Consider the following 7,547-nt stretch of genomic DNA (forward strand, 5'->3'; position numbering starts at 1 on the left):
GAAATCCAATGGATCACTGAGGCCTCCATAGCCAGCAATGACATTTCCTCTCTCAAGATCCATAAAGGTACTAAAAACATATTTAAATCAGTTCAATGTGAGTACAGCGGTTCAATATTAATATTATAAAGCGACAAGAATATTTTTGGTGCGTCAAAAAAGGACTTATTTAGTGATGGCCGATTTCAAAACACTGCTTCAGGAAGCTTCGGAGTGTTATGATTCTTCTATGTCGAATCATGATTCGGATCGTGTGTCAAACCGCCAAACTGCTGAAATCACGTGACTTTGGCGCTCCGAACTGCGGATTCAACATGCTGATTCATAACACTCCGAAGCTTCCTGAAGCAGTGTTTTGAAATTGGCCATCACTAAATAATTTATTTATTTATTTATTTATTTATTTATTTATTTATTTATTTATTTATTTATTTATTTATTTATTTTTTGGTGCACCAAAAATACTCTCGTCGCTTTATAATATTAATATTGAACCACTGTGCTCACATGAACCGATTTAAATATGTTTTTAGTACCTTTATGGATCTTGATAGAGGAAATGTCAATGCTCCCTATGCAGGCCTCACGGAGCCATCGGATTTCAACAAAAATATCTCAATTTGCGTTCCGAAGATTAACAAAGGTCTTACGGGTCTGGAACTGCATGAGCGTGAGTAATAAAAGACAGAATTTTCATTTTTGGGTGAACTAACCCTTTAAAGGGGAAAAAAATAAAAAATATATAATGTGTATATATATATATATATATATATAATATAATATAATATGGAAACATAGCTCGTGTTTCTCTGCCGGGATAAACCAAAATGATTGATATTTTGTACTTATGTATTAAACACGTTTTGGTCTTAAATGCTGTCTATAAAAGAGAATGTTTACAGTTAGCATAAGCCGCGTTTCCACCGCAGGAACTTTACCCAGGAACTAGGAACTTTGGTGTGGTACTCGTCGTGTTTCAACTGCAGAAACCAGGGTTTAAATGAAGTTCTGGGTACAAAAAAATTCCCTCTCTGAAAGTACCTGCTCGCTAGGTAGTACTTTTTCAAAGTTCCGAAACTTTTGGGGGGTGGCACTTGTTGGGAACATGCTGATTGCGTTCACACAGCATATTATTTAAACCATCCTTTTTTTAAAGACTGTTGCGATGCTTGCAGTAAATGTTGTTTGCTATTAAAATCAACAGTGGAGTTTAAAAAATACAACCGATGGACTGACGATGAGGTTCAGGCATTGTTAAACGTATATGCGGAGGATGAAATCCAGCTGGAACTAGAAAGTCGCGCACAGTCCTACGTCACCAGACTATCTTTACAGTACTTTAGACCGCTATGGAAACATAGCTAGCAATAGGTCTGGGGGGAAAAAAGTTCCTGGGACAAATTGTTCCAGGTAATTTCGGTGGAAACGCGGCTATAGTTTATTAGGGGCCAAGCAAAGAAGAATTTCAGAGAATATGACTTTAATCAAGTTTATTTAGTAAATAGATTTTTCTTCTTTTAAAGGGTTAGTTCACCCAAAAATGAAAATTCTGTCAATTTACTCACCCTTAAGTTGTTCAAAACCTGTATGTATTTCTGTATGAATGTCAATGGAGTCTCATCAACTGTTTGGTTACCCACATTCTGTAGAAGAAAGAAATTCATACAGGTTTGGGGCTGAGTAATGGATAACTGAATTTTCATTTTTGGGTGAACTATCCCTTTAAGCATGAGTTAACACAATTTTTTCTTATGCAGTAAATGTATCTCATTTTAAGAATGTTTAGATATTTCTGCTGGAAACTAGAGAAATTTACTGATTTCAAAAAAATATTTTTTTTGTGGCATAGACAAAGTCCAGAAATCTTCTCTAATATTAAGATACAGTAAATTGAGAGGGGTCATCGTCAGTGCAGTTTGTCTGGAACAATAATGTACAAATTAAAATTCTCATCTAATTACCTCAAGCACTATTCTTACCCACTTCCACTCACTCATATGAGTCATCTTTTTGTAGTAAGACCACATAAGACCTCCAGTCCAAACAGTTTTTTAGCTCTTGTTTATGTGGGAAAGAGGTTAGTATCCCTGGAAGTGGTCGCTGGTTTCATTCAGTGATTTTAACCGCAGAAACTGTAACTGTAATTTAATTTTAGTCTCTACTGAATTGTCACAATGACCACTTTTCTGTAGCATTTTTGAAGATGAATGAAGGTCTTATGGGTGTGGAACGACATGAGGGTGAGTAATTGTGTGAAGTAACTCTTTAAGATGTCACATTATGTATGCTGTTGCAAGTTGAACCATACTTTCATAACACACTGCTAAAGAATAGTATGATAGATGCCCTTCTTTTCTCTCCAGATGCTCTCTGACATGCATTGGACGGGTCAGGTGGTTCTTTTATACAACCTTGTCTTTCTGTGTATGTATTTGTATGTTGGACATTCTTGTAGCCCCTCAGGGTCCAGGGAAACTCCCCTCGGTCATGGAGCCTGATGTTTGTGTGTGCAGTGATGCGTGAGGCAGTGAAAACACACCTGGATTCACCGTCAGTAGCTCTCAGAACACTGGCATTCAGGTCATTCTGTGTTTTTAGTCACTAACTCATCAATTAAGGAATGTAGACAAATAAATCTGAAAGTATCTTGTAACTTCATTTTGAATTACTTAACCCTTACCCCATCCATAGCACTCAATGTTTATGTCTAATTTTTGTATGTGTTCACACAGACAGAAATGGACATGTGGTTTCACTTAAGCTATCAGCAGACATGGTCATATCTCCATATTCGGAACTTTTAAGGTAACATTTATTTTTGGTTTCAGTGGGTGGTAGCAAAATATTATTGATATCAGACTTTTTAGATTAGATTTTTATCTCTGTTTTGAGTTGAAGTTGTCAGGAATAGAGATGCCTTGCAACACTTTATGAAGCTAAAAGCTTTATCTGACTCAGACAGACATTATGTTTGCCAAATTAGTGATACGTTGAGACAGTTAAGAATAATCACAGCTGAAACTGTGTGCTAATACAGCTATATACTCCTGCCTGGCATGCAATGTCCCAAAAACTTGTTTTCCTGATAAATGTCTGGCAGGAAGTAACGTAAATCTTCTCACAACATTCCTTGCATATATACTAGCTATAATATGGCTAGTAAGAATATGGTATGCACATCATAAGAGGTACTTTTAATGTTATTTTAATGTTGTTTGTTGGTCCATTAGGAGCTCGACAGCCATGTTCGCTTGTAATGGTGTCGCTTTATGGATAATTTAATTTAAATCTACACTATGTAACTATGTTTCTTGATTCCCCGGTCCAGAGGTTCAAAATTTAGCATTCCATGTCAACATTTCTCGCTTGCTGCGACAATTAACCTATGCCACTCCTACACCATACATTTGTCAAAGTAGCCTTTTCTCTGTTTATGGATATGACGAGACACACACAGGCAAATGACGTACGCAATTTCCCGTGAAAACCATCCCGCTATAGGTCTAATATATAAACACTCACGTTTTGCTATGGTTAAGCCTGTCATTTACACTACACCAGTGTTTTCGAACCTCGAAAACAGAGACTTGGAAAACGCTGCAGAGCCCGTTTTAGTTTGAAAACGCTGGAATTGCGTTTCAGTATAAATGGACCAAAACGGACACTTTTGAAAACGATGGCGTATCCTTGACGATCGTGTAAACAATAACATTGAGACTGAACTGCAATCTTTGCTGGCTTTGTTGTCATTTTAAGCAGCCATTGTGCAGTTAAACTCAGTTAAACTCATTTTTTTAAATAATGCAGCTACCTATATGCGCAAGAGGCAACTGTTTACACTTACCCACGCATGCCAAGTATGCATGAACGGTCGTGTAGTATAGATGGACATGGTTTCCGAAATGCTGCGGAAATGCCAGTGTAGACGAGGATCATTTTCAATGAAAATGCACTAGTGTAAACAGGGCCTTATAGGCTTACAATAGTGAAGATAAAAATATGTTTTGGAAGAAGGATTGATGATATATAGAATTTTGGTAATTTTGTACAAAAAAGTTACATAGTGTACCCTTAATTATTAACTGTATATGTATGTAATTACAGTAATAGAAATCATAATTTAAAAGGATGGAAAACATCAACATGTATTAATGAGAATTAAGGGGTAGAATAAAAAAAAAAAAAATCACAATGAATTGCCTTAAATGTAGACTTGTATTCCTTTACACACAGTAAAATCCCCAGAGTTAAATCAACTCTGCTCAGAGTACATATGGTCCCTCTCTAAATAGTGTTAAAGTAACACTGAAGCAGAGTTAAAATGAGAAAATTAAGCAATTAATAAGGCTGTGACTGGAGTCAGTTATAGTTATTGTGTTTCTCTTTTCTTCAGTGATTCTGCTTGTTAACAGCAGGTGTTCATCAATAATGCTCAATCATCAATTAATTGTTTAATTATCTCATTAACTTTACTCTGCTTCAGTGTTATTTTAACACTATTTAGAGAGGGACCAAATGTACTCTGAGCAGAGTTGATTTAACTGTGCACAAACTATAATTTAATTTTTTGATTTTGGGTGAAATATGTTCCAGATTTCTTGACATGCTTTGTACTTGAATGTTCTTAAGTTCTCCTTTTGTGTTTTGCAGAATAAGAATAATGGCATATGGGTTTGGAACAACATGAGGAGTAAATAATGACAAAATTTGCGTGAATTACTCCTTTAAGAGTGTGGCCTAGCCAGTATTGTTCATCAAATAAGTTACTGTATATTTGATGAAAATGGGTAAATAGCATAGTGCAAGTAAAACAAATATTTACTCTGTGTATTTAGCCTTATCATACAGCAGCTAGGATTGACTTACAGAGCAGTTAACTTTGTTAACTTCAAAATTGTGTTATCGGATTCCTGCATTCACCTTAATACAACTTTAATCCTGTCTTATTGCATTAGTTTAGAGAGGCAGAGAGGCAGAGATCCAGCATCGTAGACTTTGTTGGCAAGATCTCAGTTCTTTTTAAGAGAGGTCTGTGTCTTCTGATGGTCATCTTATCTCTTTCATGAAGCTGTGGGCAGATATTAAAACAACAACAACATCTCCTTAATGAAAAAGTGATGAGGGTTCTATTAAAAACAGTGATACCTGATCAACTGCTTGAATCATCCAGGCATCTGTGTTGGAAACAACTAACAGACTTTCTATTGAATATGGACCAACAGCTGCTGACATTTGAGAAATCACCTCAGCTGAATTGGGTTTTATGGAGAATGTTTTTGCGGGTAATCCTCTGCTCTGCCGCGGTCCTACAGAGTGAGGCTTTGTTGTGGTACTGGCTGGAAAGTTGCACTTCATTCTGTGTTAAGTGTAGCGGAGAGGCCTTTCTCTTGAGGGTCTTAAATCGCTCTGCCTGCCCGACCATGGCATTGTGATGGATACACGCTCAAAACTTTAAAGGGAATTGCCTGCTTGGTCATGGCCGATCCATTTCTCTAGGGCTCTCCATGTGTGAATTTCCATACTTCTCTCAAACAAGTGATTATCGCCATTGAAGACCTTTGAAAGGGCTGGAATCAAAGCTTTGCATTGAGGGATTGTCTTTGATCAGCATTTTCTTTATGTAGACTGCCATTTTGATAAAGTGAGAAATAAATGACAGTAGATGCTTAATGCCGTAGCTGCATGTCATGGTGTGCATCACATTTCAAAAATTCAACGGTCCATTGAGTCAATTATAGGGCAATTCTCACTAAACTTGTCAAGAAAATGTTTAGGTCACATTTCACTACAAAAAAAAAGAAAATGAAGCCTATTTTTAGGACCGTTAGGGTTTTTGTCAACAAATCCCCATTACTTTAAAGGGTTAGTTCACCCAAAAATGAAAATTCTGTCATTAATTACTCACCCTCATGTTGTTCCACATCCATAAGACCTTCGTACATCTTCGGAACACAAATTAAGATATTTTTGATAAAATCATATGGCTCAGTGAGGCCTCCATTGCCAGCAAGATAATTACTTGCTAAAGATTAAAACTTTGAAGCTTTACGAATCTTTTGTTTCGAATTAGTGATTCGGAGCGTGCATCAAACTGCCAAAGTCACGCCCTCCAGTGGTGAACCATTGAAATTTCGAAACACTTATGACGTAACTAAGCCTCGTTTACTGTAATCATGTGACTATGGCAGATTGATACATGCTCCGAATCACTGATTCGAAACAAAAGATTCATAAAGCTTTGAAGCTTCATGAAGCAGTGTTTTAAAATCGCCCATCACTAGATATTGTTGAATAAAGTCATTTTACTTTTTGGCGCACAAAAAGTATTCTTGTCACTTCATAACATTATGGTTGAACCACTGTAGTCACATGAACTGTTTTAAATATGTCTTTAGTAGCTTTCTGGGCATATGAAAGTTTTAATTATTTTGCTGTCAATGGAGGCCTCACTGAGGATTTTATCAAAAATATCTTCATTTGTGCTCCAAAGACGTCTTACGGGTGTGGAACAACACAAGGGTGAGTAATTAATGAAAATGAAAAAAGTCTTGTTTTAATAAATAATATTTCTCATTACTTTAATGTTAAGAAAATCTTAATGATCCTAAAAATTGGCTTCAATTTCTTTACGCAATTTTTTTTTTCTTATAATTTTGCAGAGAATTATAAAATTTCGTGACAAACTTTGTAAGATCTTCCTAAAACCTTTCAATTTTCTGTTTTTGTGTAGAATTTCTTTATGCTGACTGAAGAATCTTGCTTAGAAACAGATTAGAAACAAGTTGCCATTACAAGTTCAAGCGTCCATAATGTGGCAACGTAATATGCAACTCACATAGATCTTTTTAAAAACTGTGCTAATACATAATCAAATAGACAATATCAGCTAATATATATCACTTATGTATGCATGACGTTTGGTGATATTTTGTGAATACATGCGTCTAAAAGGACATGTGATGCACACCTGTGTAAACTAGATGCAGAGCAAAATTTGCTCTAAAGATGAACAGAGTTTCTGTTGCAGGCCACAGACGTAGCAGACTCGCACCCCTATTGAGATGGCAATGTCTCTTCCACGAGTTTTCATCACGGGGTGCGTGTTCCACGCTGACAGCGCACTCCTCCCATCCCTGTGGGATGGCTGTCTCGGCTAGCGGAGGATGTTTTCATAGCATTTACATGAGAGAAAATATTTTCACTGCTGTGTGAATCATGAAAGCAGTGGTTCCAGACAAGGTCAAAGGAAACTAATCTCTGATATTAACATCGAATTAAACTGTCTTTTTTTGAACAGCAAACCGTCTGGGCTGGCAGGAGATGTGGATGGGAGAGTCAAAAGGGGTTTGCGATGCAAACTATCCAGGGTTACTTAGAGGAGAAAGACCTTTGTGATTGACAGATAAAGAGAAAGTCAAGTTTATGAGCTAGTATAAACATGATGGTTACTGTAGCTATAGACTAAATGTGATCATACATTTACTCATCTCACACAAAAACAGTTTCAGTATTTCTTTAAATTTAATACAAATTGTGAAATGCAAATT

The sequence above is a fragment of the Chanodichthys erythropterus genome, chromosome 7 (genome assembly GCF_024489055.1).
Source record: "Chanodichthys erythropterus isolate Z2021 chromosome 7, ASM2448905v1, whole genome shotgun sequence".
In the NCBI taxonomy this organism is placed as follows: domain Eukaryota; kingdom Metazoa; phylum Chordata; class Actinopteri; order Cypriniformes; family Xenocyprididae; genus Chanodichthys; species Chanodichthys erythropterus.